Raw genomic sequence first — 19,068 nt, 5'->3', positions numbered from 1 at the left:
GTTTCACTGGCTGTGTGTTTCGGGTCGTTGTCATGCTGGAAGACCCAGCCACGACCCATCTTCAATGCTCTTACTGAGGGAAGGAGGTTGTTGGCCAAGATCTCGCGATACATGGCCCCATCCATCCTCCCCTCAATACGGTGCAGTCATCCTGTCCCCTTTGCAGAAAAGCATCCCCAAAGAATGATGTTTCCACCTCCATGCTTCAAGGTTGGGATGGTGTTCTTGGGGTTGTACTCATCCTTCTTCTTCCTCCAAACACGGCGAATGGAGTTTAGACCAAAAAGCTCTATTTTAGTCTCATCAGACCACATGACCTTCTCCCATTCCTCCTCTGGATCATCCAGATGGTCATTGGCAAACTTCAGACGGGCCTTGACATGCACTGGCTTGAGCAGGGGGACTTTGCGTGCGCTGCAGGATTTTAATCCATGACGGCGTAGTGTGTTACTAATGGTTTTCTTTGAGACTGTGGTCCCAGCTCTCTTCAGGTCATTGACCAGGTCCTGCCGTGTAGTTCTGGGCTGATCCCTCACCTTCCTCATGATCATTGATGCCCCACGAGGTGAGATTTTGCATGGAGCCCCAGACCGAGGGAGATTGACCGTCATCTTGAACTCCTTCCATTTTCTAATAATTGCGCCAACAGTTGTTGCCTTCTCACCAAGCTGCTTGCCTATTGTCCTGTAGCCCATCCCAGCCTTGTGCAGGTCTACAATTTTATCCCTGATGTCCTTACACAGCTCTCTGGTCTTGGCCATTGTGGAGAGGTTGGAGTTTGTTTGATTGAGTGTGTGGACAGGTGTCTTTTATACAGGTAACGAGTTCAAACAGGTGCAGTTAATACAGGTAATGAGTGGAGAACAGGAGGGCTTCTTAAAGAAGAACTAACAGGTCTGTGAGAGCCGGAAGTCTTACTGGTTGACAGGTGATCAAATACTTATGTCATGCAATAAAATGCAAATGAATTACTTAAAAATCATACAATGTGATTTTCGAGATTTTTTTTTTTAGATTCAGTTGAAGAGTACCTATGATAAAAATTACAGACTTCTACATGCTTTGCAAGTGGGAAAACCTGCAAAATCGGCAGTGTATCAAATACTTGTTCTCCCCACTGTATATATATATATATAACAAAGAAATCTGAGCAAACCAGTGTGTGCTGTGTCCTACATCATGAACTCATTGACTTGTATTGGCCCATCTAAGTTACCAAAGAAATCTCTTTGGTTTGTTTATTGCTGTGGGGCTGGATATGAAGACGTCGTGATACACCAGCTTCAACAAACCCCCTGACATCCAGACTAACCAGGCAGCACTGTGAGGTTTGATTTCTGCAGTGCATTTAAAATAGTCCAGCCTTTGTAACTACTAGGTTTGTCCCAATGTGACCATGGGGAGTCCATGGCCACCTCACTTGATTGCTGCCGATTGAGTCCACCTGCATCAGGGAGGAGTTCAGGTGGATTAAACCAAATTTAATGTTTCTTTTTGGGTGTTATGGCAAATAAATGTTTAAAAATGACTGTGGCCGGGTGGAGAGGTTGCCGGGACACGCACCTGTGTCCCATCCACCTGAGTGGCTGCCACGCCTCCACCCGGCCTGCCTTTATAACGCAGAGCTGGAGAGCAGAAAAAGGTCGGAGGAGCTGCTGTCATGCTGGGTGTTTTGTGCACTGTGTGTGGGGTGCTTAATTGAATAAATAAACAGGGTCTGCACAAGCTTCGTGTCTCTCCATCCTTCGGGCGGGCCCCCGTGGCATGCACCCTGCCACAATGACATTACAAACAAATAGATTGGGAATGATTTTGTTAAGAGGGGAGGACCCTGACTAAAGGCACACATGTTTTGTTAAGTTTTAAAAACCGTAATGGTTTATGCCGGGTGGGTGGAGTCTTGGAGAAGGCTTGGGTTTAAAAGTGGGTGAAACCCTCAGTTCACAATCTTTTGCCCTGCTGTTGCAGTGAGGAGCTGTTTTGCCCGTTGTTAAAGGTGAAGTTAACTTTTTGGAGAGGGCTTGGGTTTAAAAGGGTGTGAAACCTTCAGTTCACTCTTTTTGCCCTGCTGTTGCTGTGAGGAGCTGTTTGCCTGTTTTAAAGGTGAAGTTTAACTTTTCATTTGACCATGGATTTTTGCATTTTCTTTGTTTAATTAATTAGCTTGTTTGTATGTTTTTGGATTAATTCATTATACACTGTTAAGTTGTTTTTGGGAATAATGTTCATTTTTGTCTTTACCACAGGCATGTTGGGACCGCCCCAAGTAAACTGCCACCTGTGTACCTGAGAAATAAATCACCCTGAACGTTGCCCTGTTGTGTCCGCCTGCCATCCCTTACTCATGTTGAGAGTCTCTGGTCTAGTGCTGAGGTGTTACACTACCTTCGCCTAAGCCTAGGTGTGACACCCGATCAGAATTTTTTAACTCCCGATCCGATCCCGATCACTTGAGTATCTGATTCTATCTGAGTATCGATCCCGATTTTTCCCGATCCGATCACTTTTTTTGGCTCCCGATAGATTTCTGATACTTTTTCCCGATCAGATACATTTTGGCAATGAATTAAAAAAAAGAAAAAAAAAAAAAAAAGGACAAACTCAAATTATCCCAAGTTTCTTTTATTGTCCATTGGAGAACATGGACATATACTGTACATGTATTTCAACAAAGCTTATCAGCACTGGTGCCACAAAATGTAAAAACATGAAATTGTAAACTAAAACAAAAAGTGCAGGATAGTGCAATAACAAAAATAAATAAATGTAACTTCAAAAGAGGTAGTTGAATGACATCCAGTCAAACTCACAAACACAAGAAAATTAAAATACTTTTTGGCTTAACCTTAGTGCAACATTCTGAATGGCATGAAATGAATAGCAGCAGCTTAATGCAACATGAACAGATATAAAATTTCACAATTCAAACATGTAAACCATGTTAGTTTCGCTTACTTCGTCGGCCGGAAGTGACGTTAAATGCAACGATATATAAAACAATTTAATATATATTAAAAACATTAATAACTAGGTATGTCCCGATACATTTTTGGACGATACCGATGTTTTGAAAATGCCTTGATCGGGCCCGATCGATCGGGACAACACTAATAACTACGTAAAAAACAACAACTCCTGAACACACTGGTGGATCCCTCAATAATCACTTTAATGATTTGCTAGTCTGGATGTCTGACTAGTGGTCAGCAGCACAGGAGCATCGCACAGGACTGTACTCTCACTGCCTCTTTGCACTCCATACATGTATGTAAATCAGTGGTGGGAAAGACATTACAGAACACCGGTGGACCATTTTGTGGCATGGTGTGGGATCAATCATCTCATGGTGACATGAGAGAAGACAAAGGAGATAACTCTGGAATTTATGAGAACCAGGCATAAGCAAAACACTATTTCCAACATAGGAGAAGAATTGGAGGTGGTGGAGGACTGTAAATAACTAAATAACTCAGAATTCATCTGGACAAAACAAAGAACGGACTAGAGACACTACAATCTACAAGAAGGAGCACAGCAGAGTGTACTTTTTGAGAACACTTAAGTCCTTCAGTGAATGCAGCAAGACGTTGCATTTCTTCGAGAAGTCTGTTGTGGAGACTGTAATCTCATCCGTAGTCATCTGGTGGTGTAGGGGCATCTGAGCCAGGGGCTTAATAGGAAAACTGAATAAACTGATAAAAAGGCTGGCTCTGTTCTGGGGACTGTTCTGGCGTCTATGGAGATGATTGTCTCAAGACAGATGCTTCATGAAAAGTACCCCCCCCCAAAAGGAAAAAAAAAACATTATCTTTATAACACAGTGATTTAACATCAGAGTGTCTGCAGTCAGAGGCTTCTTCAGATCTGCTGCAACACAGACCGCTACAGAAGATCCCTCCAGTCCACAAAAGATAACCATTTATAACGACTGAAGGAACTTAAAGACCATAACTGCAACATATATTTTACTTCAGGGAATTGAACTAAAGTGAAGTTTGGGATAAGGAACCAAACCTCTTGGTCAAAATGTTTCTGTGATGCTCTGTAACCATTTTTAGAAAGTCGTCTCCACCAGTTCAGACCTTTTCCACTTGCTCCAGGCAAAGTGTGAGAATAGGCTCATGACAAGATAAATTTGTAAGAGGTACAACTTCCTCTTTTAACACTTGCCTCCCACCCTCAGACCAGAAAGAAGGGGAGTGACAAAAAGTGGTGGCACTGATGACAAATGAAGCCAAATCTAAGATGACATGCACTTCAAACTGCCCAGGGATCAAGAATGACCCTTGACACTCAAGCGAACAAAGCAAATGGGACAGCCTTCCACTTGCTGTGGTGTGCCGAATGCCTCCCCACAACCTTGTGTGTCAGTTTTTTGTCCAGCAGCATTTTCCTTTATGTTGTCAAGAGATTTGAGAACATATCCAGTCCTGAAGGAATGAGGACTAGAAATCAAGCATCATCTCTGATCCTTCAGTGTCCTGTAACAGCTGCATCCGCCATCGGAGCACGCGGTTGCCGCAATCCCATATTACATCTCTGCCACTCAGAACCAACACATCAGCAATCCAATTTCACACAAGCGCGCTCAAAGGGAGGCAACACTGACGTAGGATTGAGGATCTATGCCTCAACAAAGACAAAAAGCTATTTCCAGAGGCTGGCGTGATGGTGGATGGAGGAAATGAAAGATGCTCCCAAGAATTAGAAACAGTGGGGGAGAACAAAGACAATTCGTCCACTTTTAATATTTTTCTGTATAACTCAGACTACTTTCAGTACAATAGTCATCTTTTGAACTTTCTGTGCCCCTGATTTAATTCCATCAGTTTTGGTAAGACGGTAATAATAAATAAATTGCTGAGAACAATTGACTAACTATCTTATAGTTAGAAGTATTTATCATTAAAAATGGCTCTTCGTAGAGGTGATACTGGTCCAGGTTTCATTTATAACAAACTCCAAACTTTAACCAGCAAATTAAGAAAACAAGTTCATTTGAGACTAAATCTGTAATGTGTAAAGTGTTACCTTCTAATCCTCAGTCTAACATTTTATCTTCAGAGTTGACAAAGTTTGATCTATTATTTGTAACAGTGGCCAGAACTTAGTTCAACAGATTGGAAAATGATTGGATCACTCAGGTTCAATAATAATGCTGGAAAGAACCCCAGTGCCAACACAATTGACATTTTACAATGATGGCTCACATCATCTCTCATCCTGACAGAAACCAAAACAATGGGCATATTTTCAATCAGTGAAGGTGAACATTTGCATCTCCATCATCTAAACAGACTGCTCGCTGCTGCTCCCTGCACTTGGACACTATTAAGCAGGTCTTGACTCATTATGTACATTTCATATAATTACAATTTAAAATGAAAGTAACTTTGTAATAGCATTATTACTGAAACTATGTCATATGTTGCAAATTAGGAGTTGCAAATTAGCAATAGCTACAAACTCTATGTGCAGAACATCAGTTGCTGACATTGTACTGAAACTATGTTTAAACTGCATTGTCCCTATCAACTAAACCAATAAATAAATAAATAAATAAATAAATAAATGTTAGTTTATTACATATGATTAGTTAGTGGAAAAAAAAAACAGTGATGGCCAAGACCCACTGTTAACTTCAAACCAATAACCCAGACATAATTTATGTAAATCTAAACTTAGTCACTTTCAGCCTGACCAGTTATCTTCCTCTTCATTATCAGATGCCTTTGAATAGACATAAAACCAAACAGAAAAAGCAAAGCCTGTAATATAGGCCTCAGGACAACCAGACTAATAAACAAAAGACATCCAGAATAGTGTGCAGCGGATTGGAAGCGGCATCAGACCCATTTCACAAGGGGGTATTTTCTTGAAGTGAATACAGTATGTGGGTGGCCAGGCTACTAGACTTTTCACAACAGAATAAAAAAAAAATTACAACTTTTCCAAAAAGTTAGTTTTAAACTGAAAATCGCTACCGTGGTGGAGTGGCCCCTTTACCTTCGTCAAAGGCAGACAGCAAACCTTACTGAGCATGTGCAGAACAAGCATCTTCACTTTAGCTTGTTTCTAACTGGAGGAGTTGAGCATTACAGCTGTGTTACTGCGCTGTCTTGATAGGAATGGAGTAAGAGGAAAAGCAAGGGTGATAGAAGAGTGAAGGGAGGGGCAAATGAAGCTACTGCCAAGAGCCACTGTGATGGCAAACACACAGAGTGAGGAAAAGAATGATGAGGCCTCTTAGCTACGTCTGCTCTTCGTGAATGCAAATCGTTTGTATGCGAGTTTCGGCTCTGTCAAAAACCATCAGAACAATGATCTTTGTACACAGGTAGAAGAGCAGATGTAAAATATCAGGTGGCAACACGCTCCTCAACCCCTTCAATAAAAACACCCTCATATTGCACAGTCATTGTGACATAAATAGAAAAGGGACTTGCATCTCATCTTTCACACAGCAAAGAGAGATTTGAACCCGATATCCAATGACTGCTTATTAGATTGAGCATTCAGGCCGCCAGTTTGGAGCCAAACTCATAAGATAGTCGGTGAGAAGACTGCTACCCATTCCCACCCACATATATACAGATAAAAAAATAAATGAATAAAAACAGCAGAAAAAAAAGGAAATCTAAGCCACTGTTGGACAGTCATCTTTTTTGCAACCAGAGCCATGCATGCAGGCTTTCATAAAGTTATGTTATATTCAGCAAAGACATTCAGCACAGCTAACACCATGACGGGTCCAAGGTTTTAGGATATTTATAGTTTTCTGAAAAGTAACTTGTCTATGTCTCCATTTTATTTTTGCAGGAGGATTAAAAGCGTGTGCACTGACAGCAGGGGCAGAGATTCTGACGGAGAGGTGGTTAGATGGATAAATGTGGCGCTGCATTGTTGATACAAAAAAAACCCAAGTCAGCTGGGATACCACCTAAGACAGGAAGACAGACGCAGAAAGACCAATGACAGGATGGGATTGGACGAGAGCTGTGGAGCATCTTGTCAAAGTGATATTGACAAGACAAAGATAACGCATGCCATCATCTTTTCTTTGACCAGTTTTGTTATCCTCCAGTATCTGCCTGCCATTTTGTCATTATATAGACTTTTAACACCCTTTATACAGAGAAGATCACTATCAATATATTATTTTTGACTGTAAAAGATAAGAATGTGTTGACTGTGTGAAAATGTAAGATTGCTGATAAATCTGTCATCTATTTCATGAATCTCACTCTCCATCTATCTAATTTCAAATGCAGATAACAAAAGTTTCACTTTTTTTGAACAATGCCAATCCTCTTACAGTTTGACAGTATTCAGTCCTCACAACTGAGGTGTCCGTCTGTCCGGCTGTCTCCTGCTATCGTCCTGTCTGGTTCTGTATCCCTGACCTTGATTAGCAATCACTGCAGCATAGTCTGGTCCCATTCAGAGTGCAAGATTCCACTCTTCAAACATGGAGCAGAGACATTCAGGACCCCAGGGGCTGTTGTTCCTGATGAGCATGCAATCACTGCTTTTTGTTAACACTCAAACATTTGCATAGATCTGCAGAAAAATCAAAGGTTAATTTTTGCATGGTTCCCTTAAGGCCCACTTTGTTGCAGACTACCTTACAGCAGATTTATGTGTCAAATGCACACATCATGGTGATCTTCATGATTAGTCGATAAAAAAAAATAAAAAAAATCAAGAAATGGTTAATGGAAAGACTGGGGAAGTCTTAAACTGCAAAACGGCCCAAAATCAGATGAACACATCTAACATGGCAACCTATCAGAACTTGTCCTTCCTTCAGTAACCTTAGTATATGTCACAGGACCAAAACTTTGTTGTCCCAGTAAGGAAAGGTCCAGTCAAAATATGTAAAAATGCAATGGCAATTTTAACAGTACCATTTGTGATACTTGAAGGAGGCTTTGTGTCTTCCTACCTGGCTGTCTTTAGCCAAACTGGCATTTAAACAGTTTGGATGAGGCCGACAGGTTCATCTCAGCTTATATCACTAAAATACACTCTGATGCATGCACCATTTAAACAGTTATGAAGGAAAAATGAGGCATACCTCTGGCTCTTCATATTCAAAATGGCTTAAATGTTCAAAACACTCAGAGTCAGATAAAGGGACCCTTGACTGAACTAAGAAAAAGCCTTCAGGTTTTTACATGATGCGGTAAGGATAATGAATAAATTCTACCAAGCATATATCAAGTATTTCTCATCAGTCAGACTGGTGTGCTTCTGATGATCTGTCTTTTGAGGGTTATATTTTCTGACATTTTCACTGTGAAAGAAAAAGGCACACAGAAGTATTTGATAGGATCACAACACAGAGACTTAAACACACAAACACACATTCAGTCAACAGTGGGAAGATTGTTTATTGCACTACACCACAATCACAGGACACAATCCTCTCCTATTTCGTATTGTTGAAGGATTTCAGATACATCTTTGTGCAGTACATGTTTAATGAATGTGGCTAAAGTATTTCCAGTCTGTACAATGTCGCCCTCCTATGCATCCATCACCATTAAAAGCAGGCTGGATGACATCATTTCAAGCTGCAAAGCAATCATTTGTGTTTCTCTGATGTTTGCTGTTCTTGGCTTTCCTCATAATAGAGTAGATTTTCTTTAAGACCCCATGGTGAGTCTATCCACTGTGAAAATGTGAAGTTTCATCTTATCTCAGTGATAGAGTTCCACTTCAGTGTTTCCTTTCCTATCTGCAGCTAATTCAAAAACTCTCACCTGCCACGGTGCCTCCCACCCCTTCCTCCTTTCACTATTCAGTCCATCTCGTCAAGCTTCCCCCACATGTGCCTTCTCAAAACTTGAATCTTTTCATTTTCAATACATTTCACAGCCACTCGTAACAAGGTTATCCCACTTTTCAAAAGACATCGTGTCCCTTTTAGCCTCACCCTCAGTAGATATTCAGTAATGTCAGAATCCGGTCCATTCATTACTCGGCTCCCTGACAAAAGACTGACGCTCATATAAAGTATTTCTTGATGCAGCTATGACGACCCACATGCATACTACCAGTGCAAACATTCCCTAATCTTTAAAAAGGTTTAACATATATTTCTTAACCTCCTCCCTTGCATATCTGAACTCAACCGACACCATTCCCATTGTAGAGAATCTCCCACATGAGGCATCCTTTGAGTTTTTCCCCTGCCTCTCTCTCTTGATTCTGTCCTGACATTGAAGCCCCAATGCCTGCTGTTCAGAATTGTGTTGGACGCAGCATGGGGTCCACTTCAATCCACTGGCTAATTGACCCGGCTAAAATCAATGGCCAACAAAACACAATGTGTAATTTTGCTTTATAACAGACTCTATTGATCATTTCTGGCAATGCTTCAAAAGAGAATGTGTATTCTGAGAAAGGTTAAGTACTTTTAGAAAACTGATGTTCCAAAACAGACCCTCAAACGAAAGATAAAAGTATTCATTCAACACACACCACATTTCTAAAAATGTACACATCAAAGGAAATCTCGGCTATGTCAAGACTTTTGTCTTTTGTGTGTCTTGCACAAAGAGGCTGTGCGGATAAAGAAATTAACATTTAGCAAAAATCCTTGTGTCAAGGTGGGCTCTGCAGAACAGAGCACGTCTGTCCTTGCTTGGATAAACCGTTTTAATGGACTTCCAGCAACAAGAATTCCCTTCAAAACCTATTAATTCGAGATGAAATAGGTGAAACTAGCTAAAATGTCACTCCTTATTTAGGAAGTTTTCTTTTCCTTTAAATAACAAAACTAATGGTATAGCATATAAAAAGGTATGCATCCTTATAGATTACCAAGCTGCAGTTTTATCCATCCATCCACCCATCCATTATCTATTGCCAGAAATAGGAAACGCAGGGCCCAAGTGCAAGAGACTGGAGGCAGGAGTTCACACATCTTTTGGTTTTAATGAACAAAAGAAAACTGCAACAGGGAAGAAAATCACAGAACACTCAGCACATCAAAGACAAACTAACAAGAGAATGAACCAAAATAATAGAAACCAGAGCAGGAAACGGCACAGACTTGTATGGAGGGAGGGAAAAACAAGACAATACATAAAGACAAACTCACAGGGACGTGACAAGACACAGGTGCAAATGATCAGGCCAGATCGGTTAAAGAAGTAAAAACAGTCAAAGCAACCCAATGACAGACCATCAAAATAGAACAGGAACTACCCAAACCCCAAACCATGTCAATGTAAACTCGCTTATACCTCCACAGGGAATTTGGGATTTGGGTGAAAGGCAGGGGTACACTTTTGGTTGCCAGTCCATCACAGGGTCACTTATACACAAACCACCCCACACACTCACCCATATGGGCAATTAAGAATCACCAATTAACTTAACCCACATGTTGTAGACTCTGGGAGGAAGCTGGGCACAGTCCACAAGGAAAGGCCCCTGTTGGGATGCAAACCAGGAACCCTTTTGCCGTGAGGAAACGGCGCTAATTACCCAGTCCCTGAACTCCCCCTGTTGGATTACAGGACTGTCTCAGAAAATTAGAATATTGTGATAAAGTTCTTTATTTTCTGTAATGCAATCAAAAAAAACAAAAATGTCATACATTCTGGATTCATTACAAATCAACTGAAATATTGCAAGCCTTTTATTATTTTAATATTGCTGATTATGGCTTACACTCACTCGCTCATCTTCTTCCGCTTATCCATTCCCGGGTCGCGGGCGCAGCAGCCTCAGCAGGGATGCCCAGACTTCCTTCACCCCAGACACTTCCTCCAGCTCTTCCGGGGGGAGTCCGAGGCGTTTCCAGGCCAGCCGAGAGACAGTCTTTCCAGCGTGTCCTGGGTCTTCCCCGGGGTCTCCTCCCGGTGGGACATGCCTGGAACACCTCCCTAGGGAGGCGTTCAGGAGGCATCCGGTACGGATGCCCAAGCCACCTCAGTTGACTCCTCTCAATGTGAAGGAGCAGCGGCTCGACTCCGAGCTCCTCCCGGGTGACCGAACTCCTCACCCTATCTCTAAGGGAGCGTCCAGCCACCCTGCGGAGGAAACTCATCTCGGCCGCTTGTATCCGCGATCTTGTCCTTTCGGTCACTACCCAAAGTTCATGACCTTCTTCACCACGACGGCCCGGTACATCGACCGCATAACTGCGGACGCTGCCCCGATCCGTCTGTCAATCTTACGCTCTATCGTTCCCTCACTCATGAACAAGACCCCGAGATACTTAAACTCCTCCACCTGAGGCAGGACTTCTCCCCCCACCTGGAGAAAGCATGCCACCCTTTCCCGCTGGAGAACCATGGCCTCAGTTTTTGAGGTGCTGATTCGCATCCCTGCCGCATCGCACTCGGCCTCAAACCGCCCCAGCACATGTTGAAGCTCCCGGTCCGATGAAGCCAACAGGACAACATCATCTGCAAAAAGCAGAGATGAAATCCTGAGGTTCCCAAACCGGATCCCCTCCGGCCCCTGGCTGCGCCTAGAAATCCTGTCCATAAAAATTATGAACAGGACCGGTGACAAAGGGCAGCCCTGCCGGAGTCCAACATGCACCGGGAACAAGTCTGATCTACTGCCGGCAATGCGAACCAAACGCCTGCTCCGATCATACAGAGACCGGACAGCCCTTAACAGAGGGCCCCGGACTCCATACTCACTGAGCACCCCCCACAGAATGGCACGAGGGACACGGTCAAATGCCTTCTCCAGATCCACAAAACACATGTAGACCGGTTGGGCAAATTCCCATGAACCCTCGAGCACCTTGCGGAGGGTGTAGAGCTGGTCCAGTGTTCCACGACCGGGACGAAAACCGCATTGTTCCTCCTGAATCAGAGGTTCAATTATCGGCCGTAATCTCCTCTCCAGTACCCTGGCGTAGACTTTCCCGGGGAGGCTGAGAAGTGTGATCCCCCTATAGTTGGAACACATTCTCCGGTCCCCCTTTTTAAAAAGGCTTACAGTTTAAGATTAAGATTCCTAGAATATTCTAATTTTTGAGATAGGATATTTGAGTTTTCTTAAGCTGTAAGCCATGATCAGCAATATTAAAATAAAAGGCTTGCAATATTTCAGTTGATTTGTAATGAATCCAGAATGTATGACATTTTTGTTTTTGTAATTGCATGACAGAAAATCACAATATTCAAATTTTCTGAGACAGTCCTCTATGTGCTCTCTCCTCCAAAAGGCATGAAGACAGAGCCATGGATTTTGTACAGATAATAATCTACATAACTCCTAACTTTTTCTTTTACTGTGAATAAAAAGTTGCTTGTCCCTTTAGATCCTGTGATGGGGCGACGACCTATTCATGCCGTACCCCACCTTCTGCATAAAGACGGCTGGGATAACCTCCAGCCCCCCTGCTACCATGATCAAAGCGACGTGCATATAGAAAATGTATGAATGACTGATTTAAATGTAGTGATTACAAAATTAAAGCATGGTACAATGGTTAGCACAGCTCCCTCACAAGTTTGTTCCTTGCTCAACTTCAGCTGGGACCTTTTCCATGCTTGTTGGTCTTCTCCCAGCAAGTGTGCTGGGGCCTCCCCTTAGATCTACACTAATCTGTCCAGAATACCACACCCTTCAGTAATATGAAAATAAATTCACTAAGGTAATTTCTAACATTTAGCTAATGAGATGGCCACATAAACTAAATTCCATCAACACACTCATCAACAGAGCAATAACTGATATAAACAGACTAATTCAAAAAGCCAATTGTGTGAAGAATCAGTAAACCGTACAGGCAAAAGTCCAAATATTAGATCAGTATGTGCTCTTAATATCATCTATGGCTCCTGCATTTGTTATAAATAAATTCCAGGTGGTGCCATTAAATATCAAGGGAGGATATACTCAAACGTCCATATTAAGGGATTAGTTCATGGAGGAAAATCAACATTATAGTGGGCTATCTGTGGAAGCGCTTTTACAGTAATGTGTTAAGATGATAATAATTCCTGCTTTAGTGCATGTATGAGCCCTGGGAAGCTCAGTAATACTCAAATAATATGAAAGTGAAAGTTTTAAATCTCCACAAATGATTATGAGTTAAGGCTATGAGCACAAGTTGTCTTTTTTTTTCTTCTTTAAATCAAAACATTACATTTTCTCATGACTTAAAAGGTTCACAAATACTGTCAGTGTTAAGAATTATATTAATAATAATATTATTATTAATAATAATAATAATAATAATAATCAGTGGACTCATAAGTTATTGAAATGAACTATTAAAGCCAACACTGCAATATCAACTGAACAGCCATTGTGAGCACTGACATCACGAATGCTTGTGAAATCTTGTCATCTTCATGTCATACTGTAATATGAGAAGAAAGAGAATACTTGTGCTCTTTCAATCCTGAGGTTTTACATATCAGGAAATGAAATCATAAAGTTAAATGAAAACCGAGTTAAAACATTAATTCAGATGGGATGACCAGAATTAGTGCAATCAACTCTGAATATATTCATTCCGAGTTGAGCCTGGGCATCAAGACTGCAAAGACATTATGAAAAGCTCCGATACCATGATTCACCACAGCAACACCGATCTTTGTTAAAAATTATAGCTAATGGTGTAATTCCATAGCAAATTTAAGCACACCTATCTGTAAAAGTAACTGCTGCAGCAACAAAGAATAGAGTTGGCATGGAAGAAACTGCAGAGTGAGTGAAAGAGTAATATTATATTTGACTGTTATAATATTGCATGTGTGACGAGAAGTGGAAGGTAAGGATATTGTATCCGAGACTCACTTTTCAAGTGTGCTGCAATCCTGCTTGTTAACAAAGTCTGAGCATGATTATGATGGGTTATATTTGTGACGTACAAGTGGATAAAATCATGAATATAACGGTGCAGAAAAACAGTAACGATCGAACAATATCTATTTGGGGCCTCAAATTCCTTTCCTGATAAAAATTGAGCTTCTTCATATCCATTGCAGTCTTTTCATCAATAAGATGACATGTCATTGCTCACAGATGTCTCCAAAATGTGGTCTTACAGGTAAGATTGATTACCTGGTGAAATTAAACTTTTCGGTTGAGGATGAGACAGTGAAGAACTCAGGGTTTATGAGACAAAACCTGCTTCTGATCAGGTTACGTTCACAAAGTAAGTTTCTGTTGTAACTAAACGTGTGTTGCCACATTTTCTCAAATGGAGTTTAGTTCTCTGAAATGGAAAACCCTGAGTTTTCTTCATTTTGGGGTTGAGATACTCAGAGTTTACAGAAAACTCACTCACTGAAGTACCCCCAGAGCTTAAAATAAGGCAAGTACAACCTCAGATGTGCAGCAACACATGATGCAGTCATTTATAACAAAGGTTAAAATGCAGAAATTATGTAGAAAAACTGAATGCACCCCATGATCCAGTGAACTGTAGGACCACCTTTAACTGCTGGAATTCGAAGCAGTTGTTGTCTGTATGATGTTAGTCCATCACATTGTGGAGGGATTTGGGGCATTTCCATACAATCCCTATGTTTTTCTTACTTGGGTTTGTAAACAACAATGTTTCCTTTGAAAACAACAGCTTAAAGTACTGATTCCGCTGAACCACAATTCAAAAGCAATTATATTTGATTGCTTTTGTCAGTTTCAAATTATTTCTATGACCACAGGGTCTTTCTTTAATGGAAGGACTCCAATTTGTGGGCATGTCTACTACATGAATTTAAAAATCACTAAGACGAGAAACTTTGTGCCTCATCGACAGTGTCTCGACCAAATCAGCCGCACATGTGTCAATCCTGACAGACCGGTGGAAGAAAGGGTTTAAGAAGGAATAAGCCAGTTTCGAACAGTAATAAATCAAAAGAAATTCAGCCATTTCAACTTTAAAATTGAATGTGGGTTAGATGAAAGTGTTCAAGTCATGAATTATTTTAAAATGAAGCATGTGGTTGTTCCTGAGAATTTAACCAATCCTGGTACATGCACTTTCAAGGCTTTCTTAAGCAGACTGTGCAGGCGGTCACAGATTTACTGATGCAGAAATTGAGACAAAGTGTGTTTCTTATGTTTCACCAAGCGAGAAACAGCGTGTAATGGAAATGCATGATGAGGATAAACAACTAATATGTTGAAAAAAGTTTCTCTTAATAAACTTTGCGAGTCTGCTTGCCAGTAAAAAGCAGGCTGAGCAGTCCAATATAAGCAATACTTAGGAGCTCATTGGCAAAATAATGTATTATCGTGGGCAATGTCAATCAAGCCAAAGTTAGGTATTTTTTGTCTACATTGGACTTGCATTTTAAGAAATAGAAGCAGCCTAAATATAAACTGCTGAACATGGAAAGACACTTTTTCACAGATTTAAATGTCTTGCTGAGAGTTGCATGAAATTAACTTAATAGGCATATCTAGGCGTAAGGTGCATCAAATAGGACCTTCTGTTGAGATTTTCCACATCTCCAACTGAATATAAAATATGCAAATAAAAAATATACCGACCAACAGATCTGCAATATGAAGTATTACTGTATGAACTTCGATTGGCATCATAACTATAAACATATGAGGTGAATCTCTTATTCACATTCACTGTTTATGTCCCCCTATCATTTGATCATTCACGAAATGCGTTGTGACAAAGCTGGTTTTACAACTACAATGTCCATGTAGATTGCTAACCTGACAGCATTTGGTTATGTATATTCAACTTTGGTCCATACCTCTGTAGTTTACTTGCACTTAGGTTGAATTCTTATGTGTTGTTTGACGGTGTTGATCAGATGGGTCATTATAATACTCCTGGTTTATAAAGCTCTGAATTGTCAAGGACCAAAATACATCTCTCATCTCTTGGTCCATTATGAACCAACCGGAATCTTCAAGTCGTCAGGGTCACGCCTACTTTCGTTAGAACCCAACACGGTGAGGCACCGTTCAGCTTTTATGCTCCTCCCATAATGCATCAGGGCTGCTGAAACTCATTTGCTTCAAGTCAAGGTTGAAAACCTTATTTATAACTGCATTTCAGTAATCCACCATAATCCACTACATTCTGCATCTAATTCTTTTTAACTTATTTCTGTACGTCTTTAATGTCTGCATTTAAACTATCTTTTTATGTAAAGCACTTTGAATTGTCTTGTACATGAAATGTGCCATACAAATAAACTTGCCTTCTCTCTTTATTGAACCCCCTGCAACCTCTAATTATCAACAACTTTAATGATACTAGACACAACAAGTAGGAGATTGATCAAAAGTTTCACAATGATATAATAATTAGCCTTATAATTTTTAGCCTTTCATGTTAAGTGAACCAGGATTCTTCCTCGCCACCCTCTTACCTCTGACTTATCTCCTAGATTGAGAAGTTCATCACCTATTGAATCAAAGAGGAACTAAACCTGCCACCGTCTCCTGCTTGTGTACTTATACACCTCTATCACCAAAATTGCTGTTACTGAGAGATTTGTGTCTGGCATCTTTTAGGTCATATCAGCTTCAGGACAGTACAGTACAACCTGGCCCTCATCGACCCAGGCGAAGCAACTCAGACTGGCTGGCGTAGCATTTGTTGAAGAGGAGTGTCATAAGCATGAATCCTATGAAATAAAGCTTACTCTCAAACAATTAGCCTCACATCTTACCCAAGATCTAGCAACCTTATACTCATCCAACGCTGCATCCTGGTTGCAGATTGGACATCACACTATATGTGATGATTATAATGATGAATAACAGTTTGTCTGTAATTCATTTGTCTGCCATTGTTTATGTAATAATTGCTCGGGGGTCATGTTCTGGGTCTCTGGAAAGCGTCTAGAGACAACATCTGTTGTATTAGATGTTATACAAATAAAATTGAATTGATGCAGGCTAATGAAAACGAGGTAACGAGGTAAAAATAAATGAAAAACTGCGAAGATCCATTGTTCAGTATGTTATTCGGTATTCGGCCAAGTGTTTATTATTATTTTCAGTTTCGGTCACAAATTTTCATTTTCGGTGCATCACTAATACACACAGACGATCGACGAACTTAACATCAATTACATTTACTTCTAATCAGAGTGACAGCTGAATGAATAGAAAGAGCCGCAGCATTAAGGATGGTTATTACTCAGCTAGCCTGGTAAGGACCAGATTTATTCTTCGCGAATAAATCTCCATGGTAACTTCCACATCCCTGCTTTTGTGCAAACAACTGGAGGCCAAGTTCTGCCAGGATAACCGACATATCTTGGCTTAATCCCTTATCTTGATTTCATGCAACATGCCTCAGGTACTGTTAAAATCCATTTCAGGAGGCAAACAAATTCAGGTATTAATGGCAAAGATTTAGTGTGTGCAGTGTACATACACCAATGACAAGAGCACAAACGTATGTCAAGTTATCAAATAATCAGTGGTCTGTCAGGTTAAAGTGTAGGTCTGAATTAAGTGCAGTTCACCGTTCCATGTGGTCAGCTGTACATCCCCATTGACAACGCAGCCAGATGGTGCATTCCATCTCTCAGCATTTGTCCTGCACACATGCACAACTAAAAATGTTTACATATACACGGATGTGATGGTGGGGTGTGGTTTCGTATCAGCTGCAGGGGAGCTGTGAAGCAGCAGTTCAGGGAACAGCGCCAGCTGCATCCAACTGGGTCATCATCGGTCTTTTTATGCAGCATTAGCTGGGACCAGAGGGACAATCGGGGACGTTACTGCTGTATGTTCACATCCTCTGAAAAGGGATGTGCAACAAATGACTTTGGCTAGACATACTGTGTGCTGCAGTGCCACTAGATAGGAACCCTGACCAGCTAAGTTCTGCTACAACAGACTACCAAAGGGCAATTATGCTTCTAAGATAGATATATATTTATATATATATATTATATTGTTTTGCCCCGAATGAGCACTGAGTTTAAGAAAATCTAACAGAATAATCCATGTTGGGGTTTTACTTTCAGACAGGCATATTCCCCTTAAAGTGTCTGGATAGTGGACACCCTCTCCACTTGGGCTGCTCTGTTTATGAAGAGAGTCCCCAAACAATGGAAATCAATAAGGCCTGTCAGCTTTTTAGAGTAGTCGTGGACAGAGCAGAGACACAGGGACCATGAAAGAGCTGCATCCATCTATCGGACTGTCTGTGACCACCGACAGCTTTGACTGAAGATGACAGAAAGAGAAAGAGGGGATGAGGACAGCATGCAGCTAAGAAGATAGAAAAACAGGCTCCTGTGGTGTTGCCTGGTTTTATGGACAAAAGAAAAAAAAAACTTTTTAAAGCCATAATTAAAGCAATATGCAGCTAATGTTTTTAAAACCTCGAGAACAAAGGACTAACACTGGAAAGAAAAAGCAGAGGTACATCCCTGAAGAAAGGTAACAGGAGGCATCTTGGGAACAATCAGCATATATCTGCTGTGCATGCAGACACATACTCTCATCTACTGTAACTTTAAACAATTGTGCACTCAGGTCCAAGGCAAAGCACTTAATTGCTCTGGAAGACTTTGAATGATGACAACAGCCACAGTGGGAGAAGGCAGGACTTTATATGAATGTATGCAATTATTCAGCACAAAAAAGGGACCACACGTTGCCAGAGAAGATTTATTGTGTGTGGTCAGTGCATTCTACATGGAAATCTAATGAAGTGCACTTAAGGGACGTAATTACTAGTGCATTGTTTACCTCTGCTCTTACAAATGCAGACCCTACCGAGAGCAGGCGGCCAAAGAGGTTCCAGAGGGTTTGATGAAGTTCAAATTAAAGCAAATAATATGATATTGAAGATCAACATCTAATAAAGATGAACGGTATTCATGGAATCATAGGCAGGGGAAGGGCTGAAATAGCTATCCACTAGTTCATAAATTCCCCTTCTGTTCATATGCGTCTGACAGACAGCTTGCAAGCAAATCCTACGAAGATTATGTCAACAGTACATCTCCTGATTTTACCATTTCCAAGTGATAGCTTTTCTCTCTCTTTTTTTTTGTTAAACATGTATTTAAATAAGGAAAATATACAATCTTATTGAATAATGTTTAGGTTCACTTAATCATAACCAGGGGCTGTGCA

General features: G+C 40.9%; 1 protein-coding gene across 4 annotated transcripts in view; it reads right to left on the bottom strand.

The window, feature by feature from the left end:
- LOC133418516 (kelch-like protein 29) overlaps positions 1-19,068 on the bottom strand; it is a 274,919-nt gene that overhangs the window by 163,534 nt on the left and 92,317 nt on the right. The window lies entirely within an intron of this gene.

Source organism: Cololabis saira, chromosome 18 (assembly GCF_033807715.1).
Source record: "Cololabis saira isolate AMF1-May2022 chromosome 18, fColSai1.1, whole genome shotgun sequence".
Taxonomy (NCBI): Eukaryota; Metazoa; Chordata; class Actinopteri; order Beloniformes; family Belonidae; genus Cololabis; species Cololabis saira.
This window is presented reverse-complemented; position numbering and strand designations above follow the sequence as displayed.